The following is a 14,418-nucleotide window of genomic DNA, read 5'->3' on the forward strand; positions in this document are numbered from 1 at the left end:
GAGGTGAACTTGGGGATGATCTCTGTGGGGCTGTGGGTGACAGGGACCCATTCTCTGTGGGGTGGTAGGTGACCTCTAATCCATGCCATTAGTCTGTTTTGATTGCCTACTGTCCTGATATTTGAGGTTGAGAGATTTTTCAACTTTCCTTGCCAATATTTGGAGTATATATAAACACACACACACACACACACACACACACACACACACACACACACACCTGCAACCTTGTCCATTCCTGCCAAACTCTGGTACAGTTCCTTTGGTGAGGATGATCCAATATGCAATGGTCCTCCTGTTCCATACAAACTCTCAGCCCTCATAAATTGCTGTAGCTAATGGGGGTCTTAGTGCTGGAGAAAATGGAATATCTAACACATAGAGAAGGGGCGGCTCTCTTGGATTGGTGTGACCATTTTGGTAGCATCCTTTGGGGATATATGTGTTCACATTTCAAGGGAAATAAATCCAAACAAAATTACTGGGTTCTGTTTAGGGAAGTGGTGTCTTTAATTTTCTGAGAAACTTCCATATATGAGAAAATGAGTTGTGCTACATCACAGTCCAAATGACACCACGCAGCAATAGTGTACCCAGGTAGAAGGGGAAGGGGGACAACCAGTGTCAAAATCAGTTTTTCTATATTTCACTTCTACACCTTGTCCACATCCTTAATGGCATCTATTACAGTGGTCGTGGTCACACCGAGTGTCGCTACCAGCCTATCCAGATGGGACACAGAACCGTGGCCCAGCCAAGTGTCTGGCTCAGAAATGCCAGGCAGGAAGAGATGCCCATGGAATGACAAGGGCCAAGTGATCCCCCCTTCTCCTGTCCTATCTGTGCCTCTCTTGGCAGAAACTGTGTCACTAAAGCTATCGTTTGCACTTCCTTTGCCAAAGGGCAACAAAGCTGGGCATTAGCTGAAGCTGGGAAGACATATTTCATTGAGTGATTCCTGACAGCATAGGACAGAGCTGAGCTCCCCTCAGATTAGTGCAGGGGTGAGAGGGCATTCTAAAGGGACAGTGACTTAGAGAGAGAGCCGGGAGCACATATGAAAAATGACAAAGGGCTGGTCACTGTAACCATCTGACTTATCTGGCCGGCTGTGTCTCGGCCACCTGGCAATTATTGGGAACTTAGGATTCTGTCCTCCCACAGAGACCAGGAGAAAGAGGTTCGCTCCCTCCTGGTGAAGACATTTTAAAAGACGGGCAAAGAGATCCTTGAGAGAAACACGCCGAGACTGCAGAAGATGCACACCAGAAGAGAGGAAGGAGTTGGTGTTCAGCAGGAGCTCTGGGAAAGACGCTGTGCTTACTTACAATCAGGTGTTGGTAGAACCACCCACCACCTCTCCCTTCAGGCTGAAGCTTTCTCAGACAGGTATTCTCAAGGGAGGATGCTCTGGAGTCATCTTAGGAAGGTGGCCGAATGCTGCTGGAAGTTAGGCTGGGATTGTTTGGCTGCCCTGGGCACAAAAGTTTGTACAGAGTCACTTGTGCTGAGAGTTCAGTAATTCCCACCTCCCAACCCTCTGTTCCACGGCCATGATGCTGACCAGACTCCCTCGGATGGTCATGGCCACAAGGCCATCGTGAATGACGTTAAGAGGCCAGGCACATCTGGTGACCTGGATGGAAGTATGAAGGACACCGTTAGATGAAGAGTGGACCATAACAGGTATGTCTTATCCATATCCAGGGATCTGGACAAAAAGCATTTTAAGGCTTGGTCAAGATGGAAAGTCACTTGTGCAACTGGCCTGAAGTTCAAACTGACATTAGCAAAGTCTGGAGTGTACTGATATTTTGAAAAAAACAAGGCCACGCCAACAATTCACTGGTGGTAATGATGGTAGGGGCTGGGGTGAGACTACATGAGGTCAAAATGAACCCCCCCGTGTTCACTGAAAGCCCGACATATTACTACTGCAAAGGAGAAGCCAACGTTATGCTGAAATATAGTAGCTGTATTTTATAAGACATTATGCTAAATGTGTTACTCGGAGTGACTGAGGGTATAGGAGTAGTTAATTTTACATGTCAGCTTGGATAGACCAGAAGGTGCTGTGACATTTGGTGAAACACTTCTGAGTATGTCTCCAAAAGTGTTTCTGGATGAGATTAACATTTGAATCAAAACCTGAATAAAGCAGCTTGCCCTCCTCCATGTCTATGAGCCTCATCCAGTCAACTGGAAGCCCTGGATCACAACAACACAACAAGAAGGAGAAAGATAAAATAAAAGCAAGGTTAAGGAAGAATTCTCTCTCTGTGTCTCTCTTTTAAATACACATCTCTAGTTGTCAATGGACCTTTATTTAATTGATTTATTTATAGGTGGTGCTGAGAATCAAACCCAGTGCCTCACAGTTGCCAGGCAAGTGCTCCACCTCTGAGCCACAAGCCCAGCTCCTCTTTCTCTCTTCTAGACTGTCTTTGAGCTGAGAAATCAGTTTCTGAACTACAGCATAGGCTCTCCTGGATCAGATGCAGGTCTAGGATTTCTCAGTGTCCATGATCACGTGAGCCAATGCCTTTTTATAAGCCTCTCTATTCAAATAATGTTTGAACCATGTGGGTTTTGTTTCTCTAAAGAATTCAGACCGGTACAATCTTTAGAGTAGTTTTGTTCTCCATGCCTTTGAAAAATGCAGAGGAGAATAGAAGAAATTGTGGACAGTCCTCAAAGAAGAACAGTAGGGATCAGTGAACATTTTGTACTCTTCATTTTAAAAAAGGTGCAAAGCCTGGTGTTATTGGCGCTATCTTCAAGGGTATCAAGGGTGCTGGGAAGTTTTGTTTGCCTTAATGTTTTCTAAACAACGTCCAGGACAAACAAGGAGAAATATACTTAGATTTCATGTAGTACATGTGTTTTTTTAAAAGTAATTCACATACTATCTTAAGAACTGATACAGAGAGGTCCCTTGTAGCTTTTACCCAGTTTCCTCAAATTGTAACATTTGGTGGTATTTACAAAACGGTGGTGTTTTTTAAAATATGGCATGTAGTATAGTACCAGGACACTGACATTGATATAAGCAAGAATATTTTCATCACCAGGAAAGTCCACCAGGAGGCCCCCTATTTTTAAATCAAACTTTATTTTTTTTAGTTGCTGATAGAACATTATTTTTGTTTATTTATATGTGATGCTGAGCATCAAACCCAGTGCCTCACACATGCTAGGCAAGCATTTTACTACCACCCCAGCCCCCTGGAGGCCCTTTTGGAATGGTAGTCTCATCTCTTCAGCAAGGCCCCTCCTTTCCCCTTTAACCCCTGGCCACCTCTAATCGACTTGCATTCCTGTGGTTTATTCTTTTCAACATGATGTATGAATGGAACCCAGTGTTTAGCCTTTGGGATTACAGTTTTCACCAGGAAAGGGGTGTCGAACTCTGTCAACAGCATTGTCTTTTTTTCTTTTCTTTTTGGTGGTGCTGGGATTGAGTGCCACTGGCTTTCTATTCGTGGATTGGTAGCTTTATGTGGGTTTTCTTCTGGAGACAGCTTTCAAGTTCTTCTGGAGAACCAGCCCTGTATCCCTGGAATAAACTCCACGTGGTCATGGTTTATAATTCCTTTTCTATATTGCTGAGTCATATTTGCTAATATGTTGTCAAGTTGTTTTTACATCGATATTCATTAGGGATATTCGTCTGTAGTTTTTGTTGTTGTATATTTCTTTGTCTGGTTTTGGATTCAGGGCCAAGAAAGCTTCAAAGAAATAGTTGGGAAGTGTTCCCGCCCCCTCCATCTTCTGGAAGAGACTACACAGAACTGGTGGTAATTCTTCCTAAACCCTTGGCAGAATTCTCCAGCGAAATCACCTGGACCTGGACATATCTTTTCTGGCTATTTTAAAAGTCAGAATCCAGTTTCTTCCGTCATGGTGGAGTGCTCCAGATGATCTCTTGGGTATTGTGCGAGATGCGGTAGTTTGTAGTTTTGAGCAATTCCCCCAGTTCATCTAGGTTGTCATATTTATGAGTACAGACAATGTTCCAAAGTTTCTCCTTGTTATTTTGTTAGCATTACAAGTCTGTAGTGCCTGGAGTCTCTGTTTCATTTCTGATTCTCTTAATGGCTGTGGTCTTCTTTTCTTTATTGATATTATCCGTCTTTTCAAAAAATCCAGCTCTGTTTCTTTGGTTTTCTCTATTATTTTTCTCTTTTCCCGGGCATTGATTTCTGCTCTGACCTTTATTATTTCCTCCGTCGCGTTAGCTTTGGATAGTGTTTCCTCTCCCCGCGCTTTGTTTCTGGAGGTGGGGGCTTAGCCTGTGGATCTGAGACCGTCCAGCTTTTCTAGCTTGGGCGCCCAAGGCCTTAAATCCCCGCCCCCACCCCCGCGCCCGCCCTGCCTTAGCTCCCTCCTCTAAGTTTCGAAATGTTGAAATCTCATCGGATCTTTAAAAGCAGCCAAACCCCTCTGCTGCCCGTGGTGTCCAAAACCGCCAAGGCGCGATTTAGTCGCAGACTTCAACTGGGTCGGAAAGAATAAGTGACCGTGGCAGGAACTCGTCGGGGTTTCCTTTGCCAGGAGGGCGGGGAGGAGGCGCTGAGGAGCGGGTACAGGCTTTGGGGAGTGGGGGAGAGGGAGGGGGCGGAGGACCCTGCGGTGCCTGGTTGGACTGGGAAGGACAAGCATTTGGCCAGAGCCAAGAGTACCAGGGTTGACGCTGCGGGAACCGGCCTGCGAGGCCCGCAGCTCGCAGGGGTGCCGAACACATTCCGGGAGCCCCGAAGCCACCCACCGGCTCCTGCAGCTCCGACAGCGGGAGAGTGGGCCCCGGAGCACCGTGCGCACGGGGCGTGCTCGGGAGCTGGAAGCCCCGCAGGAGGAGGTGGGAGCCCCGCAGCGGGAGCTGGGAGCCCCGCAGGAGGAGGTGGGAGCCCCGCAGGAGGAGGTGGGAGCCCCGCAGGAGGAGCCGTAGCGCCGGGCCCCCCGGGTCCTTGGCTTCCCCGTTGGCGCGGAAGCCCTACACCAGGGCTCCCCAGGAGCCCATCGATGTCCTTGCTGCGGCGATCACGGGTGCTTCGCCGGGCCTTTCGCCACCAACACGTTGCTGCGGGGGGGCAGAACCTCGAAGCACAGTCGCCTGTGTTCTGTCGTGGGCAGCCGCACTCGGGCACAGGCAGCGCCTCGGTTTCGGCGGGGGAGCCCTCGAACGGCTCGTTGGCGTAGGTGTCCTGGCCCAGACTCCCCCCGGAGGGGACGTGCTCGTTTTCCCGACAGGTACTTCTCGGGCAAACAGTCGCTGAGCAGGAAGCGGGAGGCAGAGGAGGCAGCGGAGCGGTGGAAGCGGGAGGAAGGGAAGGAGGCCCCAGGAGGCCGGCGAAGGCCGCGGGACCGGCGGCGTGCGCGTCCATCAGCGGCGGAGAGACAGCCACCGCTCCCTGCAGCCTCGCCCAGCACTGGCACCCAGGCCCGCCTGCTGGCCGTGAGTCCGGCGGAGACCCGGGCGCGGACGCGCGGACCGGCGGGAGCCGCGGTTGGGGATCGCGCCCTCCCCTGCGGCCCCGGGACCTCCCCAAGCTGACCGGCGTTGGGGGCGCGAGCGCCGAGGCGCGCTGCTCGCGGGGCGCGAGGGCTTCTCCCCACTTCGGGCTCGGTGCGGACGGGCGGGTCCGCGAGACGGGGACGCGCGAAGACCGAGCGCAGGGACTCGAGCGGCAGAGACGTCCTGCGCCGGCGTCTGGCTCCGCGCTCCTGAGCGGGCGCCGACGGCAATGAGCCCCCCGCGCGGTGGGCGTCCGGAACCGGCCCCAGGCCCGGACCAGCCCCGACCTCCGCAGGGCGATGACTGTGGGCCTGCTGCTCGCCGAGGGCCCAGGAGGCCGATTCCGGGTCAGAAGCCGCGGTGGCGACGAGGGTGCGGTCGGCGCTGGCGCCAGGCTGTGCGAAAGCTGGACCCGGCGGAACCGGGGCGGGCTCCTGTGCTTGGCCTCCGCCTGAGACTCGCCCAGGCCTGGGCGGGTGGGAGGCGTCGCGGTAGCGCGGTGGCGGACGCGCTCGCGGCACTGAGGAGTCGCCCGGCCCCGCGGCTCCAGCCTTCCCAGGGGGCGCCTTGGGTCTCACCTGTGCCTCCGGGGACAGCAGCCAGCACAAGGAGGCGCACCTGGTGGCGCACCTGGGCAAGCCACCCGTCCCTCCCTGGTGGTCTAGTGGCTAGGATTCGGCGCTTTCACCGCCGCGGCCCGGGTTCGATTCCCGGTCAGGGAACCTCTTTTGCCCGGGCCTCAAGGCCCTGCCCGGCCGCCTGGGCTGCGGGGCGGCCGCTCCCCTGCGCTCCCTTTCCCTGTCCTCACCGCAGCCCCAACCTAACGTGGCGCTTCCCATCGCTCTTTTCCGAAAGAAAGCCCAAACCAGGGTCACTGGGACTCCGACGCCGAGATCGCCAGGACAGCGAAACGCGCGGCCCTCGCGTCCGGCACCCGCCGCCTTCCCACCTCTGCTTCCTCTCCCTCTTCCCGCCCTTACCCGCTGCCCACCGGTGGACAGGCTCTCCCGACACCCCAGCACCCTTCGGTGGATGGCCCCAGGACCCTTCCTGCGAGGTCCCCACTTCCCCGTCCCTTCAGGAGCCCCACACCCAGGGGTTCAGGCTGGTGGCGAAGCCCAGGGGAGTTCGGTGGCGCTCTCCCGACAGAGAAGGCCGCAAGACTGAGCCCAAGCCTCGCGCTGCCCACAGCGAAAGCCAGGCCGCGAGGCATTTCCAGGCCAGACGAGCCCCGCGTGCCCCCCCCCCGCCCTGCCCCGGCTGCTCCAGCGGCGGCGTCCCGCAGACGCCCGGGTGCCCACTCCCCGCGCCTGGACCGCGGGCGCCCTCTGCCTGCTCCGCCCGCCCCCCGCCGGCCGTCCGCGGGCTCGCGCTCCCCGCGCTCCACTCGGCTGGGGTCCGGGGCGGGCGACAGACAGCGTGGCGGGCGGGTGCGGGAGAGGTGCGGGCGGTGACGCCCACCACTCCCGGGGGCCCGGGTGCTGAGGTCGCGACGGAGATGCGGCGAGGGCGCTGGCCTTCATCTGCGCGCTGCGGGCACAGGCCCTCTGCCCGGCGCCGCCTGCACGGCGTCCAGGGCGCAGGACGTGGATCCGGGCTCCTCCATCAGAACCAGGGCGAGCGCCGCCCTCGGCGCCGTGCCTGTGGCGCGCCGTGATCGTATAGTGGTCAGTACTCTGCGTTGTGGCCGCAGCAACCTCGGTTCGAATCCGAGTCACGGCAGCGCGGCCGCCTCCAGAGGCCCCGCCTTTTCTTTACTTCCTCATTAAGACCACTCGGTGGCCGCGCGCCCTCTGCCAGCCCAGGGTCCCTGACCTGCCCACTTCATGTCCTTCTCTAAGCTTTGGAATCGACCCCAGCCGCAGCGAGTTCTCAGGTCGCTGGGGCCTTTTTAGTAGTCAGAGGAAGCACCTTTTAATATTAGATCCGAGCATTCGGATTCAGCGCTCTCCCGGCAGGTCTCAATTCCCGGTCAGGGAAGTCCTTCCGCGCACCCCGCGAGTCCTGCGGACCAGGCCTGCGCGTCCCTCCGACGTGCCAACAGCTTTTCCAGTCGTCACCTTGACCAATACCCAGGAGCTGCAGCCGGCCAGCCGCGTTCCAGCGCGTTCCTGTCTTTGCATACCCCACAGGCAGCTCCCTTCAAAGGAAACCATTATCAGGCCTCGGAAGAGGAGTGGAGGTGTCCCCTTGAGGCCGGGAGCACGAGGGTCATCTCAAGAGGACACTGAGGCGGGGCGCGAGGAGGCTGGCCTGCTGTCCCAGGGGTTTGAGAGGCTGAGACTGGAGTATCCCAAGTTCAAGGTCAGACTCCGCAAACTAGGGAGCCCTGTCCGAATATTATAAGATATTTTAAAAGGGACTGCGGCTGTGGCTCATTGGTAAAGCAGGTGCTAAAGGGTTAAAGTTACGACGAGCCTGTTGACCTTGATAACGACTTTGGAGCTCGAGGTCACTATAAGGTCCACGGCGTGTGTCATCCTGGTGGCGACTGGTGTGCGGTGGCCGGCGGCAAGCGCTGGGCTAGCGTGTGGCTGGCAGAGGGCGCACGGCCACCGAGTGGTCTTAAGGAGGAAGTAAAGAAAAGGCGGGGCCTCTGGAGGCGGCCGCCCTGCCGTGACTCGGATTCGAACCGAGGTTGCTGCGGCCACAACGCAGAGTACTGACCACTATACGATCACGGCGCGCCACAGGCACGGCGCCGAGGGCGGCGCTCGCCCTGGTTCTGATGGAGGAGCCCGGATCCACGTCCTGCGCCCTGGACGCCGTGCAGGCGGCGCCGGGCAGAGGGCCTGTGCCCGCAGCGCGCAGATGAAGGCCAGCGCCCTCGCCGCATCTCCGTCGCGACCTCAGCACCCGGGCCCCCGGGAGTGGTGGGCGTCACCGCCCGCACCTCTCCCGCACCCGCCCGCCACGCTGTCTGTCGCCCGCCCCGGACCCCAGCCGAGTGGAGCGCGGGGAGCGCGAGCCCGCGGACGGCCGGCGGGGGGCGGGCGGAGCAGGCAGAGGGCGCCCGCGGTCCAGGCGCGGGGAGTGGGCACCCGGGCGTCTGCGGGACGCCGCCGCTGGAGCAGCCGGGGCAGGGCGGGGGGGGGGCACGCGGGGCTCGTCTGGCCTGGAAATGCCGCGCGGCCTGGCTTTCGCTGTGGCAGCTCGAGGCTTGGGCTCAGTCTTGCGGCCTTCTCTGTCGGGAGAGCGCCACCGAACTCCCCTTCGCCACCAGCCTGAACCCCTGGGTGTGGGGCTCCTGAAGGGACGGGGAAGTGAGGACCTCGCAGGAAGGGTCCTGGGGCCATCCACCGAAGGGTGCTGGGGTGTCCGGGAGAGCCTGTCCACCGGTGGGCAGCGGGTAAGGGCGGGAAGAGGGAGAGGAAGCAGAGGTGGGAAGGCGGCGGGTGCCGGACGCGAGGGCCGCGCGTTTCGCTGTCCTGGCGATCTCGGCGTCGGAGTCCCAGTGACCCTGGTTTGGGCTTTCTTTCGGAAAAGAGCGATGGGAAGCGCCACGTTAGGTTGGGGCTGCGGTGAGGACAGGGAAAGGGAGCGCAGGGGAGCGGCCGCCCCGCAGCCCAGGCGGCCGGGCAGGGCCTTGAGGCCCGGGCAAAAGAGGTTCCCTGACCGGGAATCGAACCCGGGCCGCGGCGGTGAAAGCGCCGAATCCTAGCCACTAGACCACCAGGGAGGGACGGGTGGCTTGCCCAGGTGCGCCACCAGGTGCGCCTCCTTGTGCTGGCTGCTGTCCCCGGAGGCACAGGTGAGACCCAAGGCGCCCCCTGGGAAGGCTGGAGCCGCGGGGCCGGGCGACTCCTCAGTGCCGCGAGCGCGTCCGCCACCGCGCTACCGCGACGCCTCCCACCCGCCCAGGCCTGGGCGAGTCTCAGGCGGAGGCCAAGCACAGGAGCCCGCCCCGGTTCCGCCGGGTCCAGCTTTCGCACAGCCTGGCGCCAGCGCCGACCGCACCCTCGTCGCCACCGCGGCTTCTGACCCGGAATCGGCCTCCTGGGCCCTCGGCGAGCAGCAGGCCCACAGTCATCGCCCTGCGGAGGTCGGGGCTGGTCCGGGCCTGGGGCCGGTTCCGGACGCCCACCGCGCGGGGGGCTCATTGCCGTCGGCGCCCGCTCAGGAGCGCGGAGCCAGACGCCGGCGCAGGACGTCTCTGCCGCTCGAGTCCCTGCGCTCGGTCTTCGCGCGTCCCCGTCTCGCGGACCCGCCCGTCCGCACCGAGCCCGAAGTGGGGAGAAGCCCTCGCGCCCCGCGAGCAGCGCGCCTCGGCGCTCGCGCCCCCAACGCCGGTCAGCTTGGGGAGGTCCCGGGGCCGCAGGGGAGGGCGCGATCCCCAACCGCGGCTCCCGCCGGTCCGCGCGTCCGCGCCCGGGTCTCCGCCGGACTCACGGCCAGCAGGCGGGCCTGGGTGCCAGTGCTGGGCGAGGCTGCAGGGAGCGGTGGCTGTCTCTCCGCCGCTGATGGACGCGCACGCCGCCGGTCCCGCGGCCTTCGCCGGCCTCCTGGGGCCTCCTTCCCTTCCTCCCGCTTCCACCGCTCCGCTGCCTCCTCTGCCTCCCGCTTCCTGCTCAGCGACTGTTTGCCCGAGAAGTACCTGTCGGGAAAACGAGCACGTCCCCTCCGGGGGGAGTCTGGGCCAGGACACCTACGCCAACGAGCCGTTCGAGGGCTCCCCCGCCGAAACCGAGGCGCTGCCTGTGCCCGAGTGCGGCTGCCCACGACAGAACACAGGCGACTGTGCTTCGAGGTTCTGCCCCCCCGCAGCAACGTGTTGGTGGCGAAAGGCCCGGCGAAGCACCCGTGATCGCCGCAGCAAGGACATCGATGGGCTCCTGGGGAGCCCTGGTGTAGGGCTTCCGCGCCAACGGGGAAGCCAAGGACCCGGGGGGCCCGGCGCTACGGCTCCTCCTGCGGGGCTCCCACCTCCTCCTGCGGGGCTCCCACCTCCTCCTGCGGGGCTCCCAGCTCCCGCTGCGGGGCTCCCACCTCCTCCTGCGGGGCTTCCAGCTCCCGAGCACGCCCCGTGCGCACGGTGCTCCGGGGCCCACTCTCCCGCTGTCGGAGCTGCAGGAGCCGGTGGGTGGCTTCGGGGCTCCCGGAATGTGTTCGGCACCCCTGCGAGCTGCGGGCCTCGCAGGCCGGTTCCCGCAGCGTCAACCCTGGTACTCTTGGCTCTGGCCAAATGCTTGTCCTTCCCAGTCCAACCAGGCACCGCAGGGTCCTCCGCCCCCTCCCTCTCCCCCACTCCCCAAAGCCTGTACCCGCTCCTCAGCGCCTCCTCCCCGCCCTCCTGGCAAAGGAAACCCCGACGAGTTCCTGCCACGGTCACTTATTCTTTCCGACCCAGTTGAAGTCTGCGACTAAATCGCGCCTTGGCGGTTTTGGACACCACGGGCAGCAGAGGGGTTTGGCTGCTTTTAAAGATCCGATGAGATTTCAACATTTCGAAACTTAGAGGAGGGAGCTAAGGCAGGGCGGGCGCGGGGGTGGGGGCGGGGATTTAAGGCCTTGGGCGCCCAAGCTAGAAAAGCTGGACGGTCTCAGATCCACAGGCTAAGCCCCCACCTCCAGAAACAAAGCGCGGGGAGAGGAAACACTATCCAAAGCTAACGCGACGGAGGAAATAATAAAGGTCAGAGCAGAAATCAATGCCCGGGAAAAGAGAAAAATAATAGAGAAAACCAAAGAAACAGAGCTGGATTTTTTGAAAAGACGGATAATATCAATAAAGAAAAGAAGACCACAGCCATTAAGAGAATCAGAAATGAAACAGAGACTCCAGGCACTACAGACTTGTAATGCTAACAAAATAACAAGGAGAAACTTTGGAACATTGTCTGTACTCATAAATATGACAACCTAGATGAACTGGGGGAATTGCTCAAAACTACAAACTACCGCATCTCGCACAATACCCAAGAGATCATCTGGAGCACTCCACCATGACGGAAGAAACTGGATTCTGACTTTTAAAATAGCCAGAAAAGATATGTCCAGGTCCAGGTGATTTCGCTGGAGAATTCTGCCAAGGGTTTAGGAAGAATTACCACCAGTTCTGTGTAGTCTCTTCCAGAAGATGGAGGGGGCGGGAACACTTCCCAACTATTTCTTTGAAGCTTTCTTGGCCCTGAATCCAAAACCAGACAAAGAAATATACAACAACAAAAACTACAGACGAATATCCCTAATGAATATCGATGTAAAAACAACTTGACAACATATTAGCAAATATGACTCAGCAATATAGAAAAGGAATTATAAACCATGACCACGTGGAGTTTATTCCAGGGATACAGGGCTGGTTCTCCAGAAGAACTTGAAAGCTGTCTCCAGAAGAAAACCCACATAAAGCTACCAATCCACGAATAGAAAGCCAGTGGCACTCAATCCCAGCACCACCAAAAAGAAAAGAAAAAAAGACAATGCTGTTGACAGAGTTCGACACCCCTTTCCTGGTGAAAACTGTAATCCCAAAGGCTAAACACTGGGTTCCATTCATACATCATGTTGAAAAGAATAAACCACAGGAATGCAAGTCGATTAGAGGTGGCCAGGGGTTAAAGGGGAAAGGAGGGGCCTTGCTGAAGAGATGAGACTACCATTCCAAAAGGGCCTCCAGGGGGCTGGGGTGGTAGTAAAATGCTTGCCTAGCATGTGTGAGGCACTGGGTTTGATGCTCAGCATCACATATAAATAAACAAAAATAATGTTCTATCAGCAACTAAAAAAAATAAAGTTTGATTTAAAAATAGGGGGCCTCCTGGTGGACTTTCCTGGTGATGAAAATATTCTTGCTTATATCAATGTCAGTGTCCTGGTACTATACTACATGCCATATTTTAAAAAACACCACCGTTTTGTAAATACCACCAAATGTTACAATTTGAGGAAACTGGGTAAAAGCTACAAGGGACCTCTCTGTATCAGTTCTTAAGATAGTATGTGAATTACTTTTAAAAAAACACATGTACTACATGAAATCTAAGTATATTTCTCCTTGTTTGTCCTGGACGTTGTTTAGAAAACATTAAGGCAAACAAAACTTCCCAGCACCCTTGATACCCTTGAAGATAGCGCCAATAACACCAGGCTTTGCACCTTTTTTAAAATGAAGAGTACAAAATGTTCACTGATCCCTACTGTTCTTCTTTGAGGACTGTCCACAATTTCTTCTATTCTCCTCTGCATTTTTCAAAGGCATGGAGAACAAAACTACTCTAAAGATTGTACCGGTCTGAATTCTTTAGAGAAACAAAACCCACATGGTTCAAACATTATTTGAATAGAGAGGCTTATAAAAAGGCATTGGCTCACGTGATCATGGACACTGAGAAATCCTAGACCTGCATCTGATCCAGGAGAGCCTATGCTGTAGTTCAGAAACTGATTTCTCAGCTCAAAGACAGTCTAGAAGAGAGAAAGAGGAGCTGGGCTTGTGGCTCAGAGGTGGAGCACTTGCCTGGCAACTGTGAGGCACTGGGTTTGATTCTCAGCACCACCTATAAATAAATCAATTAAATAAAGGTCCATTGACAACTAGAGATGTGTATTTAAAAGAGAGACACAGAGAGAGAATTCTTCCTTAACCTTGCTTTTATTTTATCTTTCTCCTTCTTGTTGTGTTGTTGTGATCCAGGGCTTCCAGTTGACTGGATGAGGCTCATAGACATGGAGGAGGGCAAGCTGCTTTATTCAGGTTTTGATTCAAATGTTAATCTCATCCAGAAACACTTTTGGAGACATACTCAGAAGTGTTTCACCAAATGTCACAGCACCTTCTGGTCTATCCAAGCTGACATGTAAAATTAACTACTCCTATACCCTCAGTCACTCCGAGTAACACATTTAGCATAATGTCTTATAAAATACAGCTACTATATTTCAGCATAACGTTGGCTTCTCCTTTGCAGTAGTAATATGTCGGGCTTTCAGTGAACACGGGGGGGTTCATTTTGACCTCATGTAGTCTCACCCCAGCCCCTACCATCATTACCACCAGTGAATTGTTGGCGTGGCCTTGTTTTTTTCAAAATATCAGTACACTCCAGACTTTGCTAATGTCAGTTTGAACTTCAGGCCAGTTGCACAAGTGACTTTCCATCTTGACCAAGCCTTAAAATGCTTTTTGTCCAGATCCCTGGATATGGATAAGACATACCTGTTATGGTCCACTCTTCATCTAACGGTGTCCTTCATACTTCCATCCAGGTCACCAGATGTGCCTGGCCTCTTAACGTCATTCACGATGGCCTTGTGGCCATGACCATCCGAGGGAGTCTGGTCAGCATCATGGCCGTGGAACAGAGGGTTGGGAGGTGGGAATTACTGAACTCTCAGCACAAGTGACTCTGTACAAACTTTTGTGCCCAGGGCAGCCAAACAATCCCAGCCTAACTTCCAGCAGCATTCGGCCACCTTCCTAAGATGACTCCAGAGCATCCTCCCTTGAGAATACCTGTCTGAGAAAGCTTCAGCCTGAAGGGAGAGGTGGTGGGTGGTTCTACCAACACCTGATTGTAAGTAAGCACAGCGTCTTTCCCAGAGCTCCTGCTGAACACCAACTCCTTCCTCTCTTCTGGTGTGCATCTTCTGCAGTCTCGGCGTGTTTCTCTCAAGGATCTCTTTGCCCGTCTTTTAAAATGTCTTCACCAGGAGGGAGCGAACCTCTTTCTCCTGGTCTCTGTGGGAGGACAGAATCCTAAGTTCCCAATAATTGCCAGGTGGCCGAGACACAGCCGGCCAGATAAGTCAGATGGTTACAGTGACCAGCCCTTTGTCATTTTTCATATGTGCTCCCGGCTCTCTCTCTAAGTCACTGTCCCTTTAGAATGCCCTCTCACCCCTGCACTAATCTGAGGGGAGCTCAGCTCTGTCCTATGCTGTCAGGAATCACTCAATGAAAT

At 56.0% G+C, this 14,418-nt stretch overlaps 4 non-coding genes across 4 annotated transcripts; 2 read left to right on the plus strand and 2 right to left on the minus strand.

The window, feature by feature from the left end:
* The first annotated feature begins 6,165 nt into the window (after positions 1 to 6,165).
* On the plus strand, positions 6,166 to 6,237 carry Trnae-uuc (transfer RNA glutamic acid (anticodon UUC)). Its single transcript has one exon. It is a non-coding gene; the product is annotated as a tRNA-Glu (tRNA).
* Positions 6,238 to 7,165: 928 nt separating this feature from the next.
* Positions 7,166 to 7,237, plus strand: Trnah-gug (transfer RNA histidin (anticodon GUG)). Its single transcript has one exon. It is a non-coding gene; the product is annotated as a tRNA-His (tRNA).
* An 890-nt stretch (positions 7,238 to 8,127) lies between these two features.
* Positions 8,128 to 8,199, minus strand: Trnah-gug (transfer RNA histidin (anticodon GUG)). Its single transcript has one exon. It is a non-coding gene; the product is annotated as a tRNA-His (tRNA).
* A 923-nt stretch (positions 8,200 to 9,122) lies between these two features.
* Positions 9,123 to 9,194, minus strand: Trnae-uuc (transfer RNA glutamic acid (anticodon UUC)). The gene has a single exon. It is a non-coding gene; the product is annotated as a tRNA-Glu (tRNA).
* Between the last annotated feature and the right edge of the window lie 5,224 nt (positions 9,195 to 14,418).

This window comes from Ictidomys tridecemlineatus, chromosome 11, assembly GCF_052094955.1.
Source record: "Ictidomys tridecemlineatus isolate mIctTri1 chromosome 11, mIctTri1.hap1, whole genome shotgun sequence".
Lineage (NCBI taxonomy): Eukaryota > Metazoa > Chordata > Mammalia > Rodentia > Sciuridae > Ictidomys > Ictidomys tridecemlineatus.